The sequence below is a fragment of the Pelodiscus sinensis genome, chromosome 11, assembly GCF_049634645.1.
Source record: "Pelodiscus sinensis isolate JC-2024 chromosome 11, ASM4963464v1, whole genome shotgun sequence".
Lineage (NCBI taxonomy): Eukaryota > Metazoa > Chordata > Testudines > Trionychidae > Pelodiscus > Pelodiscus sinensis.
This window is the reverse complement of record NC_134721.1, coordinates 50,047,715-50,062,563: the sequence shown is the minus strand read 5'-3', so window position 1 is coordinate 50,062,563 and position 14,849 is coordinate 50,047,715. Positions and strand designations below refer to the sequence as shown.

At 45.2% G+C, this 14,849-nt stretch overlaps 1 long non-coding RNA gene across 1 annotated transcript in view; it reads left to right on the top strand.

Annotated features, from left to right (window-relative positions):
- The window catches only part of LOC142830989 (uncharacterized), a 58,654-nt gene that overhangs the window by 35,969 nt on the left and 7,836 nt on the right, over positions 1–14,849 (top strand). Inside the window, exon 4 of the long non-coding RNA XR_012906572.1 lies at positions 10,256–10,356. This is a non-coding gene — a long non-coding RNA (uncharacterized LOC142830989). The remainder of the gene's footprint in view (positions 1–10,255; positions 10,357–14,849) is intronic.

Here is a 14,849-nt window from a genome sequence, read left to right as displayed (position 1 = left end):
CATGTGAGTCTACAGCGCACCAATCTTACTGTGCTGTAGCAGGCCCCACCCATGTAACTGCAGGGCAAGTGGGTGCACTGTAAAATCACACCCTAGCTTGGAGCACAATAACTGTCTGTTTCCCAAGTGAGTTCTTTCCCTCACACGGCAGAATTCTTCCTTGTCTGAGTCACCAAGTTTCTGCTGACTCTTTATCCTATGAAGAAACATCCATATAGCAGTATGTTGTATTTGGCAACACGCAGAACTTGCCATCCAAAGATAAAGCACATTACACTATGGAATAGAGAGAGAGTGAGTCAGAGACAGCAACAAAACCCAGGGCTTCCGACTTGCAATCCCTCTGGAAGCCCAGTGGGCACTCTCAAAGGGTCTGTCTACACTACCCTCCTAGTTCGAACTAGCGGGGTAATGTAGGCATACCGCACTTGCAAATGAAGCCTGGGATTTGAATTTCCCGGGCTTCATTTGCATAAGCCGGCCGGCGCCATTTTTAAATGCCGGCTTGTTCGAACCCCGTGCAGCGCGGCTACACGTGGCACGGACTAGATAGTTCGAACTAGCAAGCCATTCCAAACTATCTGTACACCTCGTGGAAGGGAGACAAAGGGTAGGTGGAGTTGACACCAGGCTGGGGACTAGGACCTGGGGGATGAATCAGTGTCAGATGGGTTAGGATGAGACAAGGGCTAAGGACCCCTTCTCCCTGAGAGGAATAATTCTGGCTGCTCTTGGTCCCTGTGTTCCACGAGGTGTACAGATAGTGCGGAATGGCTTGCTAGTTCAAACTATCTAGCCCGCGCGCCACGGGGTTCGAACGAGCCGGCATTTAAAAATGGCGCTGGCCGGCTTATGCATATGAAGCCCGGGAAATTCAAATCCCGGGCTTCATTTGCAAGTGCGGTATGCCTACATTACCACCCTAGTTCGAACTAGGGGGTTAGTGTAGACATACCCAAAGTGAGTTTAAGCCCCATTCAGGGTGTATTTTTTCATATGGAATCAAATTTGACTCACTTTGTGCCAGAAACTTCCAGGGTGGGTTTTTTTTTTTTGTGTGTGTGGCACATCTGTGAATTATGTTTCCTTAAAGAACCACAGCCCTCTTTAAGTACCTTAGAAATGCACCATAAGCACTAAGCCAATGTTAGACAGTAATAAATGAGGCAAATGACATGCCAGGATGTGCTGGTGATAACTGTTTTCCACTGAAGACAGAATCAGTGAAATTTTCCAGCACAACAACAGAAGCAGTTTCCCCTACCTCCCAGCGAGACAAAAAAGTGAACTCCTCCTCACACAGAAACTCTACTGCAGACCTGCAAATACTCCTCAATTTGAGACTATCCTATTAGCAACCCTCAGACTGACCTATGTTCAGCAGTTAGGTAGGCCAACCTGGGGAAGTCTGACCTTTAACCTACTCCCTCTTTTCTTGTCTGTGTGCCCAAGAGGAAATCACATGCATGGCACGAGCCTGACCCAGATATATTGCAGGGAGGAGGATATTTTGTGCGAATAAGGAAGGGCAGGGACTGCAAGATGAATCACCAAAACAATAATTATCCTGAGGAAAAACCTTGGAGGGTGGATTAACTGTGATAGCTGCCCTGTCAAGGTAACAACGTGAACTGTCAACTCTCCTGAACTGCTAGAAACACTTTAGCACAAAAAGAGAAAAGCATAAAAAGTGATCTGGACAAAGAGACATCCTTTCATTCCCAACTGAAATAGGATAGGACTGAAGCTTGTAATTGCTGCACACTGTACAACAGTAACGGCTTCCAAAACTATTTTTAGCCCACCCCTCATACAGTGAAAATAAATAAAAAGACAGTGTTGCCAGAAAGCCAGGAAATAAACTTTTGAAACTATTTAGCTTTTGGCTTAAGCAAGGCAATTGAGCTACAGCATTCCTGAGTGTGCATGACAGTCTCTGATAAGGTGAACTCCAAACCATCATTTTCTCTTCCAGCTCCAAGCTGTAAAGTAACAATCAGCACTTTGAAAGTCCACCACACTGGACTCGTACGGGCCGTGTTCACTACAGACACAGCAGTGGGTTTATAACTAGTTTACTGCTCATCTGACCAGGCTAGAATAAATGTGGCTGAGTCATGTTCACACATAAGCATTTTTGCTCCAACACACAATCACATGTATGTCTACATTTACCACGCTGGTTAAGCAGCTAAGTGCAGGCTGGGGAAATCTGGGCAGTAGGCCTGTCATGGAATGTGGGGGAGTCACCGGGTCCTGCACCCCCATCCGCAGCCAGATGTGACTCAGCCAGCAAGCAGAACAAGGTTTGTTGGTTCACACAGGGATACAGTGTAGCATAAGATTGATGTTAACACAGGGACCAAGAGCAGCCAGAATTATTCCTCTCAGGGAGAAGGGGTCCTTGGCCCTTGTCTCATCCTAACCCAGCTGACACTGACTCATCCCCCAGGTCCTAGTCCCCAGCCTGGTGTCAACTCCACCTACCATTTGTCTCCCTTCCTGGGCAGGAGTTATCTCCTATGCTGGGCCCTCCTGCAGTGAGTCATTCCCCTTCATTCAGACAGTGTTGCCATGCCCAGGACAGTAGGAACCACACACAGCACATAAAGCAACACAGTATGTCACAAGCCCCATAGTGCTTCAGCAGGTGACTGTCCGGAGGGCATGCCCGCAGAATAGGAGGAGCAGCAACAAATTAGACAATGCTCCCAGAGATGTCCTCGTACCTAGCGCCAGAAGGAAGGAGCAGCAGCCAGACTGATTACCTCGCTATTTGTTTATGGGCTACTCTCTAAAAAACAAAGAAGCACATTAAGAGTGCCAGGCCAGGCCACCAGCATGGATAATTGGTAACCCTGGTTAGCCACATGCACACAAGTCATGGTCCTGACTCTGCTCCCACAGAAGATAATGACAAAACTTCCATTGATTCTAACAGTGATGGATCAAGCTTTCTGTTTACAACCCTCCAGGTCACTGTGGTCTTGCTAAACGGGAAACTTTAGCAAAATATTCTCAGCCATGCTGCCATTTGTGGGAGCTCAAATGTAGGCAAAACACTAGCGCCTTCCAGTGTTTTCATCACTGTGTGAATTAAATCTGCTTATGAAATTTTAAATATTGGTTGCTTCCGGAGACTTCGCTACACCAAGGCTATGTTTACACTATGTGTTTTGTCAGAAGAGGCAATGCAAATGAAGCGCTGATTAGCATTTTGTCACGCTTCATTTGCATAATCTGTTCCAATCCATTTTTGTGCAAGAGACATAAGGATCTTGCACAAAAAGGGTTTTTTGCACAAAATGGACACGTCTACACTGCATGTTTTTGCGCAAAACCTCTTGTGCAAAAATGGATGGGAATAGATTATGCAAATGAAATGCAACAAAATGCTAATCAGAGCTTCATTTGCATTGCCTCGTCCGACAAAACACGTAGTGTAGACATAGCCCTAAGGCTCACATTGGCCTGGCTAACCCAATGACAGCACTTTTGCTAAAATTACTTTCTGTAGACTTGGCCTGACAGAGTTACTTACTTGGTTAAAAAATGTAGCATAAAATATATCTTGTGTCCCTCATTCTCTGGATTGCACCTGATCAGAAGAGGTCATTATCCAATTTGTATTAGCATGATTTATCAAATAAGCCAGAATCAGAAAGATACAAAACAGTAGTGAATAATTTCCACACAAATGTAAGAAACACAAAGCAAAAACAAAACAACCACCACAAATGTTTTGCACAAGAGGAATGCAATATCAGGTTCCTAGTGATGTGTCTTACATAAATGCTTTTCTTGATGTATTTAGAAACAAGATGAACATCTGCCACAAACACACAAGTTAAAGATAGTTATGAAAAGTATAAGCAGATACAGACGTCCCAGAAATAATATGCATTTGGGGTAGGGATTGAAAAGTCTGGGAAGTCTATATCTGCTTATACCTGTCATAACTATCTTAAACTTGAAACGTCTGGACTGTGTCCTTCTTGGGCACGCGCTCACTCTGCTGGTGAAAGTCTTAATTTCATAACCACAAACTGTTCTGAACACAAATGTTCAGCAGTTTAACACTCTAAAATCCACGCTGTGTAGGTAACTACTGCATGTATTACAGAGCAGTTGGCTCTCCATTCCAGTATCCAATCTCAGAATGATCAATCCCAGATGCTTCAGTGAAAGATGTAAACCTCCATTATGGGCAATTGCTCCATAGTGGCTCATAGGAGATATTTCTTCCTTACACCAAGCGGTTAGTGTTGGCTTATGTTCAGGAGCATGGAGGGTTATATCAGGGCTCCTCAACACGTGGTCCACAGGTGGGAGTCAAAACAAAAAAGCAGTCAATAAAATGGTCTTCTGTTGATATGCGTTTTAGTAGTTAAATTCCTGGACTGTCATTGCTCATTAAAAGAGCTGTCATATGGGTGGAAATCGGGTAAATATTGCATTTTATTAGTATCAGCAGAACTGACTTAAATGGAGCCTAAGTGCTGTGTAGTCTTGCCTTAATTTTTGTATTCATGCCTGTCAGTGTTAAAGAAGCTATTTGCATATATTTGCATATATATTTGCATGTATATGCAACCACACTTAAGTTGCAGCCCTTGGCATTGGCTGTGAGTATGCAAAGTTTTGTAGCCCTGGTTTATGTACATTGTAGCCTAACTTTGAATGCTCTCATTATCCATATAAGTGCCTACTCCTTTTGTAAATCCAAATAATTTGGTCAGGCCGAGTGGCAATGAATTCCATAGGCTAATTACATCCGTGTTTAAAAAAAAACCTTTTCCTTGTTCTAGTTTTATATAAATGCCTTTCAATTTCATTGAATTTGAAAGTAAATAATGACCTTCCATTTGACATTCTCTAGATTAGTCATTATTTTATATGTCAGTCCTGATCTTTTCAGTCTGTCTTTATACAAAATTTGTCCGTGTCCAGAATAATTTTCATTGCCTGTCTTTGGACTCTGACTTCCCTTAAATTGTTTTAAGAGCGAGTGCCCAGAACTGAACACGGTAGTCTAGGTGATGTGGGTGTATCATATGTTTTATTCCTGGAGTGTCATATGAGTGGAAAGTGGGTAAATATGTGGGTAAACATTACAATATTCAGAATTATTCTCTAAGGGTACGTCTACACTAGCCCCCTACTTCGAACTAGGGAGGCTAATAAGGGCAACCGAAATAGCTAATGAGGTGTGGGATTTAAATATCCTGCGCTAGATTAGCATATTCCCGGCCGGTCGCCATTTTGGAAACTGACTAGCCAAAGTAACTGCCTCATTCCACGAGAAGTAACAGTTAATTTCAACTAAGGGGGTTATCTCGGAATCCCGCTTCTCTGCCGCATTTAGACGTGAGCAGTTACTTCTGACTAGTCAGTTTCCAAAATGGCGACCAGCCGGGAATATGCGCGGGATATTTAAATTCCATGCTTCATTAGCAATTTCAGTCACCCTCATTAGCCTCTCTAGTTCAAACTAGGGGGCTAGTGTAGACGTACCCTAATTCATTCTATTCAATCCATAGCAGCTGAGCAAAAAAGCAGTTGTGTGTGTATGTGCGTGTGTGCGTGCGCACGCAAAGTAGCATGAGTGTGTGTGTGTGTGTGTGTATATATGCATCTGTAACATTTAATTTGCTTTTTGGATGCATACCGAGCAGATGTGTTCTGGGCTGCCCACAATGGCATCTTGGCCTTTTCCCCTGAAAGGTTATAATTTTATATATGACCTAGGGAGAAAGGCTTTAATATTTTTTAGCTACAGCTGCAAACAGTTTTAAAAGGGTATAAAACACCCCTATTCCTCAATTTTGGCTAATACTGTCACTAGAAGAAAATGCAACATCTATTCCTTTCCTGTGAGCTCTTTGGTAGTAGTGCTTTCCAATGCATACTATAGAAGCGATAGAGCTAAAAAGTGATGCACTAAAAGCTGGTATTAATTTTTCCTGGTGTCTAAATTATGAGAGTAAGCCATCACTGCAGTAAGAGTGAGAAAACCCACAGCCTGTTTATCAATGCCAGGAAAACAATAGTGCACTTTGCTTCTGAAAAGTCACTACCCTGAAACAGGAAGCGTGCTGCCAGTTTAATATTAGCCTGATGACTGATGGGAGGAGTGGTACGATTGCAAATGTTTTTTGGGAAAAGTTTTTTTGACTTTTCTCCCCCCACATCCTCACTATGTTTAAAGAGATATTCACGTTTATAATAAAACAAAGGGTGGAATGGAGTCTCATTCTGTAGCGAACACATTTAGGATGCTACTCAGCCAAAGACAATCTAATACATATGCGTGAGCTGCCTCTAGGGCGGTGAAGTATAATAGGATGTAGAAGATGAAGTGCTTTATTATAGCACTGACGTAACATATACGTCTGTGCTTCTCCTGCAAAACCTCTCTTGTTTTCATATCAGGGAAGTAATTTCTTTCGAAGGCCACCCACTGTCAGGGCTGGATTACTGTTTCTTAAATGGGCAGAAGAGCACAGGCCTGGAGGGTAGAAAAAATCTGGTGAGACACGCAGCCCAATGTAGCGGTTTTAAAAAAGAAGTGGTTTGAATTCAGAGCTGCTGGCTCAACAGACTTGAAGACTCAGGTCCCATATTAATGTACAGGCCAGGTACAGCCAGGACTGTGGCAATGCAAGCTTCCCCACACTGCCCCCTGCCAACCTACCTCACTTGTGATCAGCAGGGCTGTTGGAGTCCTTTAGCCGCTGTGGCCTTTCGGTCCCTGTTTTTTCTGCTAGGATGGGTGAGCACCGATTGCTGGGGAGCATGTACTTTGTTGCTGGATATTTCTTTGTCATGTTTTATTAGATCTTGTTTTGGAGGTCTTAAAACAGGAAACATCAGTTCTCCTGTGCTCGGTAGCAACCCCTCATTTCTCCTGTCCAGCAGGGGGCACCGCTGTAGCCATTGGAAAGCCAGTCACCCCATGTCCCAGGTGAAGCAGGTGGAGGATAGTAGCCTCAGTGCTACCTGGCCAGTGGCCACCACCTCCAGAGTCTGGTGGCTGAATCTGCCCATGAGCGAGGGGGGTGGTTGTCTGGAGGTCAGCTACCCTGTTTGTCAGGCATCCAGTATACACACACAACATGAACTTTGAATTGGAGATCGTTGTCAGTAAGGGCGCTTACACCTGCCGCCTTTGGTGCAAATTGATTTCTGGGAGCAAGGGATCTAGATTAAAATCCCCGCTAGAGAGTTTTAGGTTCTAGGTCCTTAACGGATACTATTGAATCCATCTCAGTGCAGGACAGGAGTCACTGTGTGTCACCTCTGTGCCCTTCCCCCAGCCCTGGGGCCAGCTCAACCCCAGGTATAAGCCACAATAGTTCCAGGGGCCTTTCTGGTAGCTGAGGATTGGGAGAGCATGTTGGCACACTGGATACATACATGGCACCTCGAAGAGGGGCAGACTAAGATGGTGTTAAGCTAGTCATGTTGGCCCTCTGCCAGGGAATCCTTGGGTGTCTAGCAGTGTTTCCTCTGCTGTGGATAAAGAGTTTTACTCCAGTATTCCTAATGCATCACGTTTCACAAATTCACACAGGGCTGGTCCTCATCTGGGGTGCATCAGCAGAGAGCCAATGGGGCTTCTGTTGAAGCCAATGGGGCTACACAAATGTACATCAACATTCCTAAAAATAGAAACACAACGGAACCCTCCATACCCTAATAGTACTTTGTCTCAATCTAGGGTGACCAGTTCTCCTGATGTTGTAGGAATAGTTGGAATATTCAGGGCTATCTCCTACACCTTGTCCCGATTTTTCATACTTGCTGACTAGTCAACCCTACCTGTATCTGACATGCTAACTGCCATAAATTCCTCATTCATACAAAAGTTATATTAGGATTTGATCAGTTTTCTTCTATGCCATTTTACCTTGGCAGTTTACAATTATAGGTATGCTATCTTTTGTTTATTTACTCCATAATTCCTGTTTGGAGAAGTATAACTAGAGGGCAGTACAAATCATCTTGAAGAGGTTAACTGACCCCCTGGTAAACAGATGTGCATTAAGTAACACTTCCCATAAACACAAATTAGCATTTTAGCTTAGTCAGGCATTTTCCAGGAAAACACACGTTTTGATAGATTAGCGTTGTTTATATAGTTTTAAAGAAAATACCAAATACAAGCTTTTTTTGTCTTACATCATGAGAAAAAACACACCTTCACTTATGTAAATAGAGAGAGTTTCCTGGCTTCATGAGGTGGTAGGAAGTTATTTGTAAGTCCATAGACTCCTGCTCTCGGCAGTGCAATACAATTTCTTGGGGTTCACAGCAAATAAAAGTTATTTGCTACTAGCAAAGGATACTAGAACAACAATCTTGGTTGGAAGAAAAATCAAATCCAGTATAGAAATTCCCCATCCTTACACTTTGCTGCCGAAGCAAAGCTGAAGTTAGGGGGAAAAGCTAACACTTTACAAACATCACTTGCCATGCCCACCGTGTCTGCAGGCACTACACACGTGGCTCACAATCCCATCGCTGTTATCTTGCCAGAGTCTTTGGCTGTGTCTACACTGGCCCCTTCTTCGGAATAGCCATGCTAATTTAGAACTTTGGAATAGGGAAATGCGCGGGGGATTTAAATATCCCCCGCGAGATTTAAATAAACATGGCCGCCGCTTTTTTTCCGGCTTGGGGAAAAGCCGGAGAGCGTCCAGACTGGCACGATCCTCCGGAATAAAGCCCTATTCCGGAGGATCTCTTATTCCTACTTGAAAGGCGGCCATGTTTATTTAAATCCCGCGGGGGATATTTAAATCCCCCGCGCATTTCCCTATTGCAAAGTTCTAAATTAGCATGGCTATTCCGAAGAAGGGGCCAGTGTAGACGTAGCCTTTGTGTCGTCTCTAGTCACATTATGAAACCAATGTTTCAAAACCACATCTGAAGTGTCATGGGAGGAGGGGGAAGAGGAGGGAAGAAAAATTCTTTTCAGAGAACAAATATTTTTCTAATTTAAGTAACTTTGTCATTTGTTAAATTTCTCGTTGATATTAGTAAGTGATAGCATAGATACAATACAATACTAGATGGCTTTTTCATTGCAAATCCCATCTCTACGTGTCTTCCTCTCCGTCTTCCACCCATTTCCTTCCTGCATACTGCCTCCAGTGGATGGTTTACTCCCCCATAGCCTCCACGTTCAGCATTCCCTTTGCTCACACCGTGGATTATTCCAGCCCCAGGCAGTTTTTGTGACTCCTCTCGACCCAAAGAAAGCCAATAGATGATTCCCCTTTTCCCTGTGTTTCTTTCCCCCATCTGTCTATCTGTGCCATCTGCTTTGCCTTCATCCTGTGCACTGTGACATTGTGCATGGTAGCAAGGTCAGCTTTGTCTGACTACTTATGTGAAGCAAAGCTCTGCCTCCTCCTCCACAAATGGGAACAGTCAGCTGACTTCAGCCTATGTTGGAACAAAGTCTGCCAAACCTCTATCTAGCACATTTTACTATTATGGGTGGTGTTGAATAGGGCTAACTGTGTCCACCCTAGCAGGACTACCCTTTTCAATACCAGTTAAATAGGGCTAGAGGATGTTTGATACCCATTTTCATAATATAACCACAGCCTTGGCTGGCTCCTTTCCTCACTGTGAGGATGTCCTTCCCATTGTTCACTTTTTCCTCTATTGTTTGCGCCTCCATCCCTTATATACATGGGCTACTCCCCAGGCACAGCAAACTCTCCTCTGCACCTCTAGCTTTATAGTTCTTGCACCATTCAAGGTCACATCAAATATTTTCTGGATCAGGTCCACGGTGGTCAAGACCTTTGTCTAACAACAATGATCTGCTTTGGTAGTTCATCTTTTCACCTTCACATCCATTTATAAATGTGCAAAGGAAATGTCAGTGTTAAAGGACAAAAATAGCAAATGCCTAAGTGCATATTGTGAGGAGTTGGGTGTATTTCCTCATGAACGTGGTACAAGTCTCTGTGTGGCTGTTTGCAATGGGTTGCTTGCTGCAGGGGAAGATGAAAAGGGATTGCTAAAGAAACGAAGCAGGAAAGGTAAAGCATTGGCCCAGGTCAGGCACATCCTCAGACACACAAACACAGCAGCCGGGGTTTATGGGAAAGAACAGACCATTACAGGAGCAAGGGCACTGCAGTCCCTTTTTGGAGTCCCAACAACATTATCCAAGGGGCAGGAGAATAGTAGTTGCAAACAGTATGCAGGGGATAATCATGTGGGTCTCTCCTTTTAGATTTCCTCGCGTGTGGAGACTCCAGACCATGTGAAACCCAAAGCACACAAAGTACCTAGAAGAGACTCCCCATTAATCAAGAGCAGCGGGACTGTGTAGAGGTCAGTAGCTTTGGTTTGCAGGAGCATGTGTAGACCTTTCCTGTGCATCCCTGGATTTCCACTTGAGAGTGAATGTTTGAATGAACCCAAAATTCAAAGAGAAACTTGACCGTTACCTCCCTGGTTCCATGTGGGAACCTCCAAGTTGTACTTGGATCACACTCAGAACCAAGAGTGAGCTCACCATGGTAAGCTATAATCAGCATCAGAAAGGTAGCAGAGTGCTCATGTTTAACAGGAACTACTCTCGCTACGAGCTGGAGTTTAACCAAGATGGCACAAACCTGGCAGAAATCTCTGGCTGCTTTTATTCCAAGCAGTTTAACAGTCAGCAAGCTCCAAAAGCCTCTTTCTACCCTGGGAAGTAAATTAGCTCCTCTAGGCATTGAGAAGTCAGACTAACAGGTACTATGGGCAGCTCTATCTAATTCACTTCCAGCTGTGCTATTGCTTTCTCTCAGGAGCAACATTAGGGCGACGGTTGGACGGGCTGCAGATTCTCCACCCACTTGGCACCAAAGTCCCACAGGCCCCCTACCAGCAGGCTCAAGACCGTGCCCTGGGATCACTCGCGACTCTTGACTGCGTTTTCAGATGGCTTGTAAATTCTGCATTTCAAAATCTAGACTTGGTCTAAGTGCCCAGCACTGTCCCTGAGGTCCTGAACGGCGGCGCACGAACACTGAAGGACAGAGGCAATGGGTTATGGCCCAGACCCATCCATGTTTGAGCTGGGTTGCAACCAGAATTTTGCTAAGATTGGGGGTCAAGTTATCTTCCTGTCCATGCCCTAAATGTGAAGTGGTAACTGGCACTGCATCCTGGTACATGGGGTTACCAGATGGTGGGGCAGCTGAACTAAATTTGAGTGGCATTGTGATCAGGTGCACAGGGCAGCCCCACCATCCTTCCATCATGCCAGGCCAGCTTTCTTTCTCAGACCCTCAAGTGAAAGGGCTTGATCACTTCCCTACTGAGGACTTTCCTCTTTGATCCCCAGCAAAAAATTCACAAACCCAGCACCTGAATCCTGAGCTGCAGCAGCTGCTCACATAAGAGAAAGTCACTTAACAGCACAGAAAGAGATTTGACTCCACTTTTTGAGGAGGTCTTTCTGCTTCATGCTCTTGCTGTGGCATTAAGCCATCAGAGCTACATCTAGACTACAAGCCTCTTTCGAAAGAGGCATTTTCAAAATTATTTGAAAAAGCTTCTTTTGAAAGAGATCATCTAGACAGCAACCAGTATTTTTGAAAAAGAGAGCCACTCTCTTTCGAAAAAGCACTGTTTGCGTTCAATAACTGTTTGCGTTTCAAAAAAGCACTTTTGAAAAAAGGCGTTATTCCTTGTAAAATGAGGTTTTCTGCAGCTGAAAAAACTGCCACATTCTTTCGATTTAATTTCAAAAGAACGCGGCAGCAGTCTAGACACAGGGGAAGTTCTTTAGAAAAAAGGCCATTTTTTTCGAAAAAACCCTGTAGTCTAGATACACCCAAGGAGACAAGAGTGTGCTTGGTCTTAACCTAGGCTGTATCTTCTCCAGATACTGAACAACTGACCTAGACTTTTCCATGCTATTCAGACCAGCTGGGAAAATCACGCTTTTCCAGCTTCCACATTGGAGTCAAAGAAAGAAACATGGAGGCTGTGTTTAGACTGCATCCCTTTTCCGTAAAAGGGATGCAAATTAGATACATTGCAATTGCAAATGAAGCGGGGATTTAAATCCCCCCCACTTCATTTGCATAAAAATGGCTGCCGCTTTTTTCCGGCTCGGAGCTTTGCCGGAAAAAAGCGCCAGTCTAGACGCAGATCTTTCTGAAAATAAAGCCTTTTTCGAAAGATCCCTTACTCCTTATTTTACGAGGAATAAGGGATCTTTCGGAAAAGGCTTTATTTTCTGAAAGATCCGCGTCTAGACTGGTGCTTTTTTCCAGCAAAGCTCCGAGCCGGAAAAAAGCAGCAGCCATTTTTATGCAAATGAAGTGTGGGGGGGGATTTAAATCCCCGCTTTATTTGCAATTGCGATGTGTCTAATTTGCATCCCTTTTACGGAAAGGAATGCAGTCTAGAAACAGCCGGACTGAATTCCAAGGAGCTACTGCATTTTATTTTATTTTATTTTCTATATTAAATTAAAAGAGAGCAGGGAGCATGAATTGAATCTGGAGAGGACATTTTCAATTACTCTTATTTCTTTGGTGTTTAGAGTTTAGTTTAGGCTCAACAACCAACAAATGTTTCTGAATTTATAACGACTAAGCTTGGTCAAGAGGTAAGCTTCCATAGCCTGGTCTCGTTATATGTGGAATACAAGCAAACGTGTGGGCAAGAGAACTATGGTTTTATAGTATCGTAGGAAAAATAAGTATAATTGTTAATGCAGCTTTTAATTCGACATGTCATTTAAAACTGGCGTTGTGCAAGCCTTAGGAAAATAGGATACTGTCATATATACACATAAAACAGGGGTCTCCAACCTTTTTAACCACAAGATCACTTTTTCAATTGAAGTGCAATGTAAGATCTACCTCAAACCCAAATACCCTTGCTCTGCTTCCTTCCCCGCTTCTCTGAGCCCCGCCCCTGCTCCACCCCTACTCCTCTACTCCGAGGCATCACCCTGCTCACTCCACCCCCTTCCTCCCTGAATCTCATTCACTGTCACCAGGCTGGGGTAGGGGGTTGGGGTGCAGGCTCTGGTCTTGGGTCAAGGGGTCGGAGTGTGGGAGGGGATGCCCTGAAAGTAAATAGGTGGGGTGGGTCCTGGAGTGGCCTAAGGGCTAGGGCATTTGCCTGGGGAGCACAGGGTGGTGGGTTGGAGTCCTATTCCCCCCTACGCAGCTCAAGTCCCAACTGTCCTCCCCCCATCCTGGGAGTGGCTGGACAGCCAATACATGCTGCCCCAGTGATGGAGCTAGCCCCCGTATTAGGAAGGCAGGATAACAGACCCCCTGAAGCAGGGCTGGATTACCCAATAGACAGACTAAGCACATGCTTAGGGCACCGGCAAAGCAGGGGCACCAAAAAAAAAAGAAGAGAGATTTTATGGTATAGCATTGTTTTTATTTTGAATTACATGGGGGGGGGGGGGGGGGAGGGATGACACCATAATCTTTTCAGTGCTGCCAGTGGTCTCCAACCTTTTTACACCCAAGATCACTTTTTAAATCTCAGAACAGGCGAAGATCTACTGCCCCGCCCCTTCCTTGAAGCCCCGCCTACATTACATGAGGAAATCTAATGTAAATGTGCTGTGCAGGCGCGCAGTTCAGAGAGGGCTCAAGAGCTACTCTTAGAGCCCCTGAGATCTCCCGGTAGCTCGCGATCTACTGGTTGGTGACCACGGGCTTAGGGCCTCTAAAAGTCTTAATCCGGCCCTGCTCTGAAGGTAGGGAGGTGGGATGGGGGATGGGGTGCTCATCTGGGGAGCACACTGGTGTGGTCAAGTCCTGCCCATCCTGGGAGCTGTCAGACAGCTAACACAGGCTGCCCCAGGGATGGCTCTTTCATTAGGAAGGCAGGATAAGGGACACCCTGAACATAGGGGACAGTGTGCTAGCCTGGGGAGCACAGCACAGCATGGTGGGTGGGAGTCCCTCTGCCCACCATGGAAGTGACCAGCCAGCCAACACAGGAGAAGGAACCCTCAGGAAGTGCAGTGGGCTAGGGGCTAGGGCATTTGTCTGGGGAGCACAGGGTTGTGGACAGCCGCTTGAGGTATGGAGTTAAGGCAGGTTTACTTCTGCCCTGGCCCTGCACCACTCCTGAAAGCAGCTGGAATGTCCAGCAATGGCTCCATGTGCTGCCCCTCGTCTACAGGCACTGACCCCACAGCTTCTACTGGCCATGGTTCCCCATTATCAATCAATGGGAGCTGCAGGAGTGCTGTCTTCAGGCAAGGACAGCATGTGGAGACCCCCTGCTCTGCCTTTCTCAGGGGCCGCAGGTACATGCCAGCCACCTCCAGAAGCACAGTTCCCATAGGAATTACTCCAGCCATGACATGTCAGAGCATTAAATGTAAGTGTGAGAGAAATGAAAGTTACAAATTGCACAGACCAGTCAAAAACCAAAACTAACCCACTTTGCAAGCAGTAAAAGTAGCAACAACCCCCCATGTACGTGTTGGGTCAGGAGATGAGCGTGAAGGACAGTGTGTGTTTGTGAGAATGACAGTGACAGAGATTTGCATTGCCGAGATGCCTCCAGCCCCTTCTCTCTGCGTGGAGACAGGGTACAAGAGTGGGGGGAGGAAGGAGACCCTGACATCAGCACCCCAGCACCCCTCTCTTCTCCCTCCTACACTCTGCACAGCAAGCAGGAGGCTCCCTCAAAAAAGATACACTGGCATTAGAAAAGGTTCAGAGAAGGGCAACTAAAATGATAGGGGTTCCGTCATATGAGGAGAGATTAAAGTGACTGGGACTTTTCAGCTTGGAAAAGAGGAGACTGAGGGGGGATATGATAGAGGTCTATAAAATCATGAGTGG